At 27.6% G+C, this 15,991-nt stretch overlaps 1 pseudogene; it reads left to right on the top strand.

Moving 5' to 3' along the window:
* The first annotated feature begins 2,740 nt into the window (after window positions 1–2,740).
* On the top strand, window positions 2,741–14,557 carry LOC148572025 (uncharacterized; annotated as a pseudogene).
* The last annotated feature ends 1,434 nt before the right edge of the window (window positions 14,558–15,991 follow it).

Below are 15,991 nucleotides of genomic sequence, written 5' to 3'. Positions count from 1 at the left end.
TAAAGATAATTTAAAAATTAAATATAAAATAAAAAAAATAAAATATTTTTTAACAATTGAAATTATGCATGAAGATAGAGAGTGCTTTGAATATAAATTTTTATTTCGGCTTCAAATTAAATACTAATTAAAAATAAATAATTAAACTTAATAACGTTTAAAAATAGTTAATTTGTAAATAATGTTTTTAAATTTTTATTTTAATTTTGTTACACATAATTTTTAATTGAATAATCTTGAAGGGTTTATATATTTATTTTTATGGTCAGTAAATCTGGCCCTTAAATGGAGCTCAGTACGGCGACGGATTAGTCCTTAACCTGCCGGGTTGGGGGATACCGTGGGAAACCAAAAAAAAAAAATCTGGCCCTTTTTAAAACTAAAGAAGTCATTGATAAGAAGATATATGATAAATTACGAAAGATTTTTTTTATATACACAATTTTTATACTCTCCTATTTTATTTATTAATTATTCTTATATTTTGATATTTAAAAATAAAAAAAGTAAGCATTCTCATTTATTCTATTTTTTCACTATTTATAAAAAAATGAAGACATCTTCGTATTTAGATTCATATTTTGGCCTATCATTTAAAAAAGAAGACAAATATGAGTATCCATGACATTTAAGTAAAAATTATCTTCTGTAAATAACTAACATGTATTTTGGTTTATATATACTCTTTTTGAATCAGAATAATGTTATTATTATTATTTTTTAATTATATTTTAGTTTATAGTAATTTTAATTTTAATAAATATAATATAAATAAAGCCACATCAACATTAAAATAAAAAAATACTTATCTAATAAATTTGAAGAGTGAATGATATATTAACAAAAAAATAAAATTAATTTCTTAAAAACAATAGAAAAGCGGCTGAACAGGCACGTTAGTGCCTGTTGAGCCGCTAGTATATATAATGCGAAAACCTCAAGTTTGGTGTCCAATTTTCTTTCCTATTTTAACCCTGCTAAGTGCCAATATAATCCAAAACTAACTTTACAGTTATGCATTTCACTCTAGTTACAGAAAAAATTCACACGTAACTTCTTTCTCAATCCTCTACTTAAATAATCTATTTTTTTTATCATTTCTTTAATTTTCTTTACTTCTCTTACTCAATTCTAACATTTTCACCTTTTGAATAACTCATAGCCTATGACTATGATAAATGTTGGTTTTAGAAGCATGTACAAAAAGAACAAAAGAATAATTTATGATGGAGGAAGTGTTCAATTAAATTATATGTCATATTGGTAAGTAATTTTTGGTAAATTTTATTATATTTTGTGATATTCATTTAAATTATAACTTTATTTAGTTTTATCTTAGTTTTAGTTTGTACCGTTTTGTTCTGAGTACAATGTACTCTGTAGCTTCACTCTAATTATTTTATTAGAGTTTTTGTTGTAGTTTCTTAAAAAAAATTATCATTTTCGTATTTCTTCTCCTTTTTTTAACATTCTCAGTTGAATTGCCTCCATCTTCCTCCTTTGTCTTCCTCCACTGCAGTTATAAATTTTTTTTTAATTTACTTACTCAATCTATATTTTTAATCTATTTTTAATTTTTTTTTAATTTGTTACCAATTTTTCACATAGACAAATAGCGTTATGTCTTTTTCTTTCATTAATTTGATTTGACAAAAAAAAAACAGTTTCTTTACATTTTATATGTACATTTTATTTATTTTTTTGACATGTCTGTATTTAACTATCTGTCAATGATGGGATGAAAAAATTTTATAAATATTTTTTAATATTTTTCTTTTTAAATTACTTTTAATGGGATAATTTTATTTATTTTCTAATATACTTGATTACTTAGAATATTGCATTTAAAATTTGAGTATATAAATATTTTTAAATTAAACTAAAATAAATAAATTATATTACAAGAAAATTTATTAATTTTTCCTTTTACAATATTATTTGTTTGACATATTGACTGAGTTATTTAATTGGTATATAATGCATGCAAGAGAATCACACCTATCAAATGTTTCTTAGAATATTCGTATACTAATTTTTTAAATAATTAATTATTTAGAGTACTGGATTTGATATTTAATTATATAAAATATTGTATTTGTCATACACAAAAAATATGCACATTTTTACAAAAAATAATAATGGAAAAACCCATTTTGGTGTCCAATATTTTTTTCATTTTTATCCTTTTTAATAACTTACTTTCAGTTACAGAATTTCACTACTTCATTTTCATTCACGTTCACGTCAATATAACTTCTTCCATTAATTTCTCTCACATCACGTTACTGCATCATCAGTTACAGAATTTCCACTACTTAATCTTCATCTCATCTATAATAACTAATAGTATACCCGTTTCTCCAATTAATCTCTCTCACTTCACTGGTTACTCCATAATATAAAAGATTTCCTTCATTTCTCCTCCATCTTCTTCTCTTGCGTTCTTCTCACTTCACCTAAATATAATGTAAAACCTACTGTAATTTATTTTTCTTCATTAAATAAAAGTGTAAAATTATTTTTATATGTTTCTTTAATTAATTATAGTTGACAACATACCAATGGAAGATTCACGTGGAAGTGGTCGACGAACTTGGCAAGACTATGCCAGACAACGAAGACAAAATATAAGTGAAGAACAGAGGCAGCAACACCTTGCTAGAAGGCTAGAAGGCGTGCCAGTTACCGAGAGAGTATTAGACGAGGAAAACAAATCGATACATCAAGTGGACTAACTAACATGGCAACACCATTACAAGATATCACAGATATACCCCTTAACAATACTCTGTATCAGGTACTCTAAGTTATACTTCCCATTAATAAATTTATGTTGTTAGTTTATCATTTAATATGATTATTTTTACGATATATCTATGGTACTTAACTCTTAGTACGTACCAATTATGTATAATTTATTTCTTGAGTATACCCTTAAATTATCAATTTACATTATTTTTATCTCAATAATAAATTTTTTACATATACAGATACTTACAATAACACCAGAGCTAGTTCAAGTAATATACCAAACGGTCCAAATATGGGTAGGAATTCTCTATATTTATATTTATATTTATTTAATTAATAATAATTTATTTTTTCTTAAATTTTGATTCAATAAATCTTTTATTATTGGCCTAAATAATATTATTATAGATATTATTATATTGTCTTAAATATACATCATTATAATCTCAGTTATTATTAAATAGTTTAATAATTTTTAATATAATATCATTCAAATATAAAATTTTTATAACTGTATTATTATAAGATAAATATATATATATAGTCAATGTTTAATAATATATTTGTTATTAAATTTTTTGACTCTGTAACAAAAAAACTTAATAGATAATTCTGGTATATTTTTTTAACTTTTTTCTACAATTTAATTTGCTATTTAATTTTAATTATTTCTACAATATCTCTATGTTACTGTACTCTTAGTACTATTATGCCTGTTCAGCCGCTTTTCTAATTTCGTTATTGGTAATAAATATGGATAGAACTCCTGTATATTTATATTTATCTACTTAATAGTAATTTATTATAAGGTTACACTTGAATTATTTTTCAAATGATGACTTTTTACAGGAACTCAAACTCCCTATCATGTATTTTTATTTTACGGTCACTATCTATTCTTATTAGTTATTCAGAGTTTGGATAATTATTATGATATTAATGGGTATTCTATGTATTCTATTACTTTCAATCAATTTAATTTTGTATGATTTGCTTCTTATAAAGTAACCTCTCAATTACCACTGATACTGTATAAACTTAATTTAATGAACAATTTTATAATTTTGTTAATGTGTTCTTTTTACATACTATCATAAATTCATAGAAATAGATCTGATCAAAATAATAGACGTGAAGAAAATATAACTGGTGTGGTTAGTATTGTACTTTTTTTTCTTTATATATTTAGTATTGTGACATAATTTTAATAGGTAAATAAATTTATAAAAAAATTATTATTTTATCCTTATATGTTAGCATATTAATGTATTCATAATAAACATTAAGTGTGAGCATAATTGGTTTTAAAAAAATTATTTATTTAAGATCATTACAAGAACCAATTATAAAAAAAGAGTGCCAGTGCCTAACAAAAAAAATTAAAATCTATACACAAAAAAATTTATAAAAACCAATAAAATACTTAAAATATTTATTTGCCAATTAAAATGAAAAATATGTAAACTTTAGCGAAAATAAAAAATAGGTAATTTAAAAAATTTTATATTTTGTTGAATCATTTTGTTATAATTCACACAAACATGATAAAATAAAATAATTAAATAAAATGTTAAAAAATTTATTTATTTAAGATCATTACAAGAACCAATTATAAAAAAAGAGTACCCGTGCCTAACAAAAAAAATTAAAATCTATACACAAAAATTTTTATAAAAATCAATATAAAACTTAAAATATTTATTTGCCAAACAAAATGAAAAATATGTAAACTTTAGCGAAAACGAAAAATAGTTAATTTAAAAAATTTTATATTTTGTTGAATCATTTTATTATAATTCACACAAATATGACAACATAAAATAATTAAATAAAATATATTTTAAGAAATAAAATAAATAGTAAAAATTAAAATGATAACTTTAGGAGAAAGCATACAAAATAAAAATTATTAGAAGTAATAGAACAAATAAAATATGAACCAATATCGTCATGTATTGTATTATTTCGACTAGTAATATCTAAACATTTAAAAAATATGAAACAAAACATACAAACTAAAAAATTTGGCCAAAGGCAAAAATCGTCATACCCTATATAAGATAATTAACTAAAAAATGTTATAAGACAACTGATGCAACAGAGAACTTTATACAAAAAAAAATTATGATATATAAAGATAGCATTTTAAAAAAATATTATTTATTTCAAACTCAAACTATATTGTATTGACTATTTAATCTAAAAAAATAATCCATGACAAACATAGTGTTACCATATGAACAAAAACATATATAATGGAACAAGGAAATAATAAACATTTAAAATAATATAATGTTGTTATAGATCGTATGTGATTTTAACTTGGTTATAACAGTTTCGAATAAAATGTTTTAAACAAAATGATTTTATTAAAAAAAGAATAAAACTATTTTGCTACACAATAAATAATATTTCTTTATAATTAAAAGAATATAAATATTTGCTTAATGAATAAAAAACATCTTATAAAGAATAAAATAAAATATTTTATAATTAAAGATGTTAAATACATATGAATAACAAAATTTAAAAAAAATAAAGTCAAACAACATCACAATATATACAGTGTAACAAAGTTAAAAAAAAATGATTGAAACATCACCTAAATATTTGATAGTTACTTATCTCTTTTTTATGATGACCACTATAATGGAAGTAATTCTTTGTATTTATAATCAACAAAGAACTATTTTTTTAGTTGTTACAAAATTCATCATTTTCTGATTTTCATTATGAATGTAACCAAATATATGTTAATTTAATACGAGTACAGAAATTAGACAAAATGTTCGAGCATCTCATAATTGTGCTCGAAATTTTCAAGAGGATGCAACAATAATTCGAACTCCGCTACCAATCCCAAGGACATGTCATTACTGTAGCGCACGTCTATTTCACCATGAGACGTTCGAGATGTGCTGTAATAGGAGAAAAGTTTCTCTTCCCCGAGTAAATGCTCCTCAGGAATTGCTTGAAATCTTCCTGGACCCCTCTACAGAAGGAAACCATTTTAGAAAACATATTCGTGGATACAATCATGTATTTTTCTTCACTTCGTGTGGTGTGCACATAGACGAACAACTGGCTATAACAGGTCGTGGTATATACATTTCGTGCTCAAGGCTCAATATATCACAGTATAGGGGGATTTTATCCGGATCAAGGCACGCGGCCACGGTTTTTGCAACTGTACATATATGATACTGAGCACGAGTTGCAGAATAGGATGCTGGAGAACACACAACTACATAAAACATTGGTTTTCAAGTTACAATAATTGCTACACCGGTATAATCCTTTTCTCCATGTGTTTCGCCAGCTTGCACAATGGTCAGATGTACATGAGTGTAGTTTGGTCATTAGAGAGTGACCTGCTAATCAGCCACAATATAGTCTTCCAACTGCGTCGCAGGTAGCAGCTATAATTGTTGGTGATGACGTTGAAACAATGATTCGTGGGCGAGATATTAAGGTGCAAACTCATGCTGGTAGCCTACGAAGGATTCAGGAATTCGTTGGCTATTACGATCCACTACAATATCCTCTTCTTTTTCCATTTGGAACTCATGGATAGGATATCAATACCCGAAGTCAAAGTGGCGGCAAAGTATCATGCCGAACATATAATAGCTATATGCTCTAGGTACAAATCCCCATTTCCTATGCAGTATAGACTTCAATAAAATTCTGCCAAAGAATTGTTCAATGTATCTAATCTTTTTTGCAAATTCTTAAAAATTTGTAGATCTGCCCCGATGATCATTTCACCGTATTGCAAGCAGGGCGACTACTACAGCAATATGTTGTTGATAACTATCTGAAAATTGAAACCGGAAAGTTAAGACGGGTTCGAACTAGACAGAAGAAATTACGGGCTGAATTATACCAAGGCTTACAAGATGCTTTGCATACAGGAGAAACCAATGTAGGTAAATATTGTTGTATCTAATTGCTACTTCGTAAATCATTAAGAATTACCCAAAATAATTATTAAAACTAATAATATTTCTCTATATATTTGTCTTCAGAAAATGTTGTAAGAAAAAGAACAATATTACCATCGTCGTTCATTGGTAGCCGTCGCGACATGACCCAACGATATGAAGATGGAATGGCGATTGTTCTTAAAGAGGGTAGGCCATATATTTTTCTCACAATGACATGCAATCCATCTTAGACTGAAATAACTTCAGAACTTAACCCAGTTCAAACTCCACAAGATCGTCCAGATCTAACAACAAGAATTTTTTGAGCCAAATTTGAACAGCTGAAAGAGGATGTAATTACTAAGGGTGTCTTATGAAAGGTGAAGAGCTATATTTATGTCACTGAGTTTCAAAAAAGAGGGTTGCCACATGTACATATGTTGCTAATCTTAGAAAACAATGACAAGTTAATTGACCCGGAGCATTATTGTAACACCCTAATACTTTTAAACTGAGTTAAGCTTTATTTGGATTATATTTAGTAGCTGATATTCAAAAACCTTGCGAAATTTTTATTTTAAAACAAATATGAAATATTTATATAAAATAATTTATAGATAAAAATATTGAATAATTAATTTTTATTAGAATAGTTACTAGTTGAAAAATATAAGTGGATTTGAAAATACTAACATGAAAAACTGGTGTACTAAACTATGAAGACACAACAATGACAAGCTTCACTCATACCAAATAAAAAAGGAAACATAATAGTTACAATTGCAATCAGTCAATAAGGATAAAACAAGACACATAGGAAATCCTAATTCTCTTAATTTGTTTAACTATGGCTAAAACAATCGCATGTTCTTCCTTCTTAAGGTAAATGTTTAATGTTTTGTATCTACGTCCTCGATAGCTTGCTCCCACTAGTGACCTATCTTTTCACCTCAACTGTATTGCTTCGTACTGCATCGTTCCTGAAGATGGTACGGAGAGAGGGGTGAGAAACAAAAGTTTCTCAGTAGTTTATCTATATGGTGTCATCGTATCCATCTCCAGCCACTCCGAGTTTTAAAATAAAAATAGTGATGATGCAATGTTGTTCAATTATTATTTTCAAAAGTCTTGATTAGTCGGAGTGGTGTGACTTTTAGAAGCTTCTCATTTACTTATGTTATGACATGTGTAATGCATACAAAATGCCTATAGCGTTAAAACATATAAAGGTAACTCATAAACCTTGGTATGATGTTCTCATAGGCCATAAAGCAAGACAAAATAAATAATAAATAAGAGAAGAATAGTAACATTGCCATAGATAAGTCAAACAGAATAAATCTGAATAAAATAAAGATCTTAAACAATATCATACATCATACAAAAAGGAACTTTGGAAAAAAGAATGATCTTTAAATGCAATAATAAACATAATCATAAATAAAAAAAAAGATAAAAGAAGAACAATCATGATCACACTTTTCATTGCACTTTTCATTACTTTTTCACGTATCTTTTATGGAAGGTATTGAGCTCAAACCGGTATAAAAGGTGGGAGTCCCCTTCCCTTACCGAAGGCTCTTATCCCAAACGTTTTGGCGATCACCTTCCCTTACCGAAGGATCATTCCCTCAGTTCAATTTACAATCAAGGTTATTTAGACATACACAAGAAAAGAGTTATATCAACAAAGATATCTTATTATATAAAATTGATGGGAGTCTCCTTCCCTTACCAAAGGTTCCCAAAATTTTCCCGATCACCTTCCCTTACCAAAGGATCATCTCGATTATCTTGTCTTTGAGGGTTACATTCCCTTACCGAAGGATCATTCCCTCAGTTTTTTAATGCACATAAGATTGCTATTATAATGCATAATGCGTATGATGGAAAGAGACATTATATCATGACATATGCAATGCTAACATCCATATTAAAAAATATTTAAGATATGACATATAAAAATTAGCATAAAATCCCCTACCTCGAGTGAAGTTCCGCTAGGTATTCCGATGCAAATAGATGCAGTTTGTTAGTGAAGAGAGACTTGTTTCATGGCTAGACTTTGTGTATACTAGAATATTTTGTATAGAAAAAGGGAATAGAATGAGAAGGGAAGGATCAAATAGCTCTCAGGTATGTGCAGATTATGTTAGGAGGCATTTAGATGAAATCTTCAATCTGGATTGTTACTTTGTGAGCCCTATAAATTTTTTTACGTTTGGAATTTGGAAATATCTATTAGAGACAAATTTATAGAGAATTGAATTATCTTTAAAACAAATCTTAAAAAAAGTCAATCAGATAACCACAACTTAAGATATTCCCGAAATACTGTTAGTATATCAGGCTGGCTGATAAGAGCACGATTTTCTACTATGAACTTGTAACCGATTTATCTACCTAATTTAATTTGAATTTGATTTTATACTGAACTTAAGGAATAGAGATAGTATTCTTATCTTTTCATATAACTAAATATCATTCAAATCTAATAAATGTAAAATTAATTATGACTATATTTTAAAAAGTTATTTATTGTCGGTTAGAGATTTACTACCACTAGTGCTTTCATATATTTAAATTTTAAATTCAAATCTTAAATCATTACCATTTTAATTAATTAATTAGTTATTAAATAATGATTTGATTCAAAAAATTGGGATGTTACAATTATGATAGTTTGGTACGTGCAGAGATACCATCTAAAGAAGTAGAACCACATCTACATGATGCAGTGCTAAAACATATGATTCATGGTCCTTGCGGTACACTTGATCAATCTTCACCCTGCATGAAAATGGCCAATGTAAACGCAACTACCCAAAAGAGTTCACAGCAGAAACATGAAGAAGTGACGACTCATATCCGCAATATAGGCGACGATTCGACACTCCAGTACCGATTAACCAAAATATCACAGTTGACAATAGATGGGTAGTTTTGTACAACCCTTGGCTACTACTAAAGTATGGTTGCCATATTAATGTTGAGATATGTAGTAGCATCAAGAGTATAAAGTATCTCTACAAATATTGCTACAAGGGTCCAGACCGGGTTGCAATGGAAGTTCACAACGGTTCTAATGTTGACGAGGTCCAACAGTTTGTTGATGCAAGATGGATTGCTGCTCCAGAGGCATGTTAGAGAATATTTAAATTTAACTTTTACCGAATGTATCCATCAGTGGAAAGGTTACAAATTCATTTGCCAAATCAACATCAAGTGAGCTTCTATGATCACCAAACCATTCCTGAAATACTTAATGATGATTATTTCTCTAGAACAATGCTCACTGAGTTCTTTGTCCTAAATCGTGAGGAGGACCAACAATTTAGGCATCTTCTTTACAGGAAAATTCCAGAGTATTACACTTGGCACAACAAGGAAAAGGAATGACGTCGGCGCAAGACACAGAGGAGATCCATCGGTCGAATTTATACTGTATCACCTTCAGAAGGAGAAAAATTCTATTTACGTATTCTGTTATCTAATGTCAGAGGACCAATTAGTTGGGATGACTTGCTAACAGTGAATGGGGTCCAATATTCGTCCTTCAAGCAATCTGCTCAACACCGAGGATTGTTAGAGAGTGACAGTAGCATCCATGCGTGTTTGGTTGAGGCTTCTGTTTTACGATTGCCATGTGCTTTACAAAGGTTGTTTGCAACCATCTTAATATTTCGGGAGCCTACAGATGTAAGAAGCTTATGGGATGAATTTTTTTTATATATGGTGGATGATTATCCGTCAACCAGCACCACAACATTAGTGTTCACAAATCGGCTACTTAGGGATATAAATGATATAATCCTTCAGCACAGAAAACAGATTACACAATACGATTTGCCAGCTCTAACTCATAAAAATGACAATGACAACTTGATACCCAGAGTTATCCAAGAAGAACTGTCTGTCAAAGTACCTCGGGAAGACCTGTGTTCTGTAGCAAGATTGAACAATGACCAATCTAAAGCTTTCAAGTGCATTATGAATACAATTGATCGAAGAGAAAGTGGAGTGTTCTTTGTTGATGGGCCAGGAGGATCAGGCAAAATATTTCTTTACAGAGCTATAATTGCAGAATTGAGAAATAAGGGTCATATTATCTTGATAACTGCATCATCAGGAATAGCCGCAACATTATTGCCTGGGGGTCGAACAGCTCATTCTAGGTTTAAGATCCCAATTAATGTAGAACCATCATCCATTTGCAACATAAGCAAACAATCAAATCTTGCAAAGCTGATTAGACAAACAACGGCAATCATCTGGGATGAAGCACCTATGACAAATAAAGAATCAGTGCAATCATTAGACCGCACTCTGAGAGATATATTAGCAAACGATATGCCATTTGGAGGAAAAGTGATGGTGATGGGAGGAGATTTCCGCCAAGTACTGCCTGTCGTACCGAAAGATAGTAAGTCACAAATGATTTCAGCTTCTATAGTTAAGTCTCATTTATGGGCTTCCACTAAAATTCTATATTTGCGACAAAATATGTGATCTTCTAATGATCATGTTTTTGCTGAGTATCTTATGCGCATTGGTGATGGAATTGAGCCCACCATACATGAAGACTTTGTACGGATACAAGCAAATATGGCAATTCCTTGGGAGGGTGAAACATCGTTACACAAGTTAATAGAAGAAATATTTCCAAACGTACAATCTCATGGGGAGGATGCTTCTTACATGGTAGAAAGGGCAATATTGACGCCAAAAAATCATGATGTGCAACAGCTTAATGATATAATTATCAACTAGTTTCCAGGAGAAGAACGAAATTTACTCTCATTTGATGAGGTAGAAGGAGATGCTAATAATTTATATCAACAAGAATACCTTAACTCAGTTTCTATAGGCGGGTTTCCACCTCATGTGTTGAAGGTAAAAAGAGGTGCACCTTTGATGTTATTGAGAAACATAGACCCTAAGGCTGGCTTATGCAATGGTACAAAGTTATTATATCGTGGAACTTTTCAAAACATGTTGGATGTAGAAATTTTAACCGGTCATCACTGTGGAAGAAGAGCTTTCTTGCCTCGGATAAAACACAAAACAACAGAAAATTCAGGACTGCCTTTTATACTTATCCAGAAGTAATTTCCTGTAAGGTTGAGTTTTGCAATAACAATAAACAAATCACAAGGACAGACCATTCTTAAAGTAGGGATCTATCTCCCTAAACATGTATTTAGCCATGGCCAATTATATGTTGCTCTGTCTCGAAGTATTTCTCAGTCAACTATAAAAATTTTAGTCAAAGAAGGAAAAATAGATGGAACAAGTGGAGAATTTACCAGAAATGTAGTTTTCAAAGAAATATTGTTACCTTCACCACAGGTAATTTATGTTCTTAGTAAGTGTGTGTGTAGTTACTTCTTGGTACAATGCAGTCTACATATAATTTTAATCTTTAAATCTTTTTCATTGATATAGATATTTTTGTTTACAAACTTCAATTTATTGACGATTAACGACTTATATTTTTTTAATAGACAATTTGATTTCAAAGGAGCTCATCAATATATGCCAGGAGATAAAGACAACGAACTTGAACAGTTATTTTACGCAACAGGTACGTACTAATTATCATTAACTAAGACATACTAGATATACTAGAAATATATTAACAAATATCAATTACAGGAAGAATGATTCCAAAATCTCTGGAGTGCATGGAAAGATGAGCAAGCAATTGTATCAATCAAACCAATAGACAATAAAGTAATTTTTTAAATTAATTACTGTCAAAATTACATTCAATATACATACTTCTATTTCTATGTTAGTAATTATAATCATATGTTATCTAATAGGTTCATTCCCTTCAAATTTATTCTATTGGTTGGGGAGGAACGGTTAAAACAGACAAGACCCAATTCTAGAAGATGATAAAAAAAGAAAATACTGCTCCAACAACATACAAGATAATGCGATCATCGTAATCAGAATGTTATTGATATGCCTATTATCTATCCCCTTCTATGTTCTTCTTTTACTATTAAAAAATGAAGGGAAAAAGTATATGCCTAAAATATTAAAAGGTTACTTTGAGATTGTAACGGAGATTATGTTTTCCATGTTGAATAAAGTTACAAAAAATAATTTTAAACTAATGATAATAAATTAAACAATTTTCTTTTTCCAGCAACAAACTCATAGGAGCGGAACCAACTGATGTTAGTAAAGAACAACATTGCAAGTACCTATCATTAGATTAAGAAACCGCACAAAATAGAGGTAATATCGGATAATTATAGATTTAAATGCTCTACAGAGGGTTTAATGGCTTCTTTTGTTGTGCATGTGTAGGAAATCCAACCTCAAACAGGAAATTTCAATTTTGCAGGTTTTATTTTTTTTATTGTTAACTTTTCATTCAAATATAATGAAATTTGTATTGGCATATGGTATATTTTATTGATTTCTAAATTTTGTAGTTCTTCAAGGCTCAAGAATTTATTGATAAGGAGATGTATGAGGAATTGCTAAAGATTTTTTCTCAGTACAAATTCAGAAATTACTTTAGATTTATCTTAACGTTTTTACTTATAGTTTGATCTATAATCACAAAAAAAAAGACATAATTATTTTTCTTCTTTACACTTTTTGTAGGCACAATAAAGATTCTTCAAATACAGATCCGTACTTTGGCTTACCATTTAAAAAAAAAGGTCCCTAAACAAAGGAAAAAAATATGACTTTTAAATATGCCTCATTTTTTGTAAACAATCGTATTTTTCTATTTATTTTTATGACTTTGAGTTAGATAGAAGAAAATAAAATATTATTGTAATAATTATTTTATGAATTATGTTATTTGTAGATCTGTAGATAGGTGATGTATGTGTTCATTATAATTAAATCATTTTCATATTGTTATTGTTTATAGATAGGTAATATATGATTATTTTAATTTGAACATTTCTATATTATCATTGATTATCATTGATTATTCTATATTATTATTTTTATGTTATTCGAATTTAAAATTTATTAAAATAATTAACTTTAAATCCCATAAAAAAAGCGGTTGAACAGGCACGGCAGTGCCTGTTAAGCCGCTAGTATATATAAAGGGAATATGAGAGTTTGGTGTTCAATTTTCACTTTTCCATCTTAATCTTATTGATAAATAGTGTTTAATATAATTGTCGTCTTAAAATTTGGTCAAAAAGTGTAATTATTAGTTAATTTTTTTTGTTCTTTGTCCAATTATTTTTTTATTCTACACATAACTTCTATTCATGTTGTCTTTTTTTTGTTTTATGGAGTATATGTAGTATTCTCTACCTATCTTTATTTTACTTAATTAAAAAATAATAATAAATATGTGTATGGAGAATAGTGAAAAATAATAAAAATAAAAATAAAATTTTTTTAAAAAATAATGGAACAAAATATGATTTAACATATTGAATATAAAATTAAAAAAATTAGCAATTAAAATTATAACAATATATAATGAGAAAATCTGTTTTGGTGTCTAAAACTTTTTTTTCATTTTTATCCTTCCTAATAACCTACCCCACGTTAGTTATTCCCGTTACAATACTCCCACTATATCATCTTCATTCACGTTCTCTCTTATTTTATAAATCCACGTAACTTCTATAATAATAATCTCTTTCTTCCCTAATTCTCTCTCACTTCACATTGCTGTTACTAGAAAAACTTCCTTCGTTTCTCATCAATCTTTTTATGCATCTCTCTCACTTCATCTAATATATAATTCGTTTTTCGTCATTAAATAAAAGTGTAAAACTATGTTTATATGTTTGTTCTGATTAATTACAATTGACAGGAGACCAATGGAAGTTGTGAGCGAAGAACAGAGGCAGCAACACCTTGCCAGAAGGCGTGACAGTTAAATTATACATCCCATTAATAAAATTATGTAGTTAGTATGTCATTTAATATGAGTTATCTTTTACAATATATTTTCATATTAATAACAAATTTATTCAATACTCATAATAATATGGTCCAAGTGACCGAATGATTTAAATATAGGTAAGAATCCTATATATTTATTTAATTAATAATAATAATTTCTTAGGTTTTGATTCGATAAACCTTCCATAATTGTCCTAAATGATATTGTTATAGATATTATTATAATATCTTGATGTACTTTAAATTAAATATCTATAACAATATATAAAGGAAATAGGAGAGTTTGGTGTCCAATTTCCACTTTTCCATCTTAATCTTATTGATAAATAGTGTTTAATATAATTGTCGTCTTAAAATTTGGTCAAAAATATAATTATTAGTTAATTTTGTTTGTTCTTTGTATAGTTACTTTTTTATTTTGTCTTTTTTTTTTCTGTTCTATGGAGTACATGTAGTACTCTCTACCTATCTTTATTTCACTTAATTAAAAAAAGTAATGATAAATATGTGTATGGAGAATAATAAAAAATAATGAAAATAAAAATACTTTTTTTTTAAAATAATGGAACAAAATATGATTTAACATATTGAATATAAAATTAAAAAAATTAGCAATTAAAATTATACAAGAAAAAGAGTTCCTTAAATTTAAATTTTTATATCTGCTTCAAATTAAATAAAATTAAAAAAATAAATAAATTTATAAATTTTTATCTTAATTGTTACATATAATAACAACATAATAATTTTAGTATCATGCTTAAATTAATTTAAATTTTATTATTCTATACATTAAAAAATAAATAACTTATAAAATTTATATTTTTATTTTTATTTATTAATAATTTATTATTTATTAAAATTTTTATTTTTTTATCTCAAATTTATAATTTAAAAAACATAAAAATTATTTTCCTAAAAATATTAGAAAAAAATAAAAATATAAAAATTACAATTTTGTTTTGAAATTAAATGAAATTTTAAGAAAATCTTACTAATTTTATTAGTTAGAGACATAGAAGTTGACATATTAGATCTAGAGAAATATTAAGAATTATTACAAATAAGTGTTAAGAATAAGGAAGATATTCAATAATAATATAATATTTTATATTCAATTGTATATCTATAATTCTATAATAATATATAATGCCAAAACATGGAGTTTGGTGTCCAATTTTCTACTTCCTATTTTAACCCTACTAATATAATTCAAAAATATTTTACAGTTACTTGTTTTTCTTCTATAACAATATATAATGCCAAAACATGGAGTTTGGTGTCCAATTTTCTACTTCCTATTTTAATCCTACTAATATAATTCAAAAATATTTTACAGTTACTTATTTTTCTATCATATTTCACTAACAGTTACAAAAATTCACACATAACTTCTATTCAATTCTTTA

The sequence above is a fragment of the Arachis ipaensis genome, chromosome B3 (assembly GCF_059453495.1).
Source record: "Arachis ipaensis isolate K30076 ecotype BB chromosome B3, ASM5945349v1, whole genome shotgun sequence".
Taxonomy (NCBI): Eukaryota; Viridiplantae; Streptophyta; class Magnoliopsida; order Fabales; family Fabaceae; genus Arachis; species Arachis ipaensis.
This window is presented reverse-complemented; position numbering and strand designations above follow the sequence as displayed.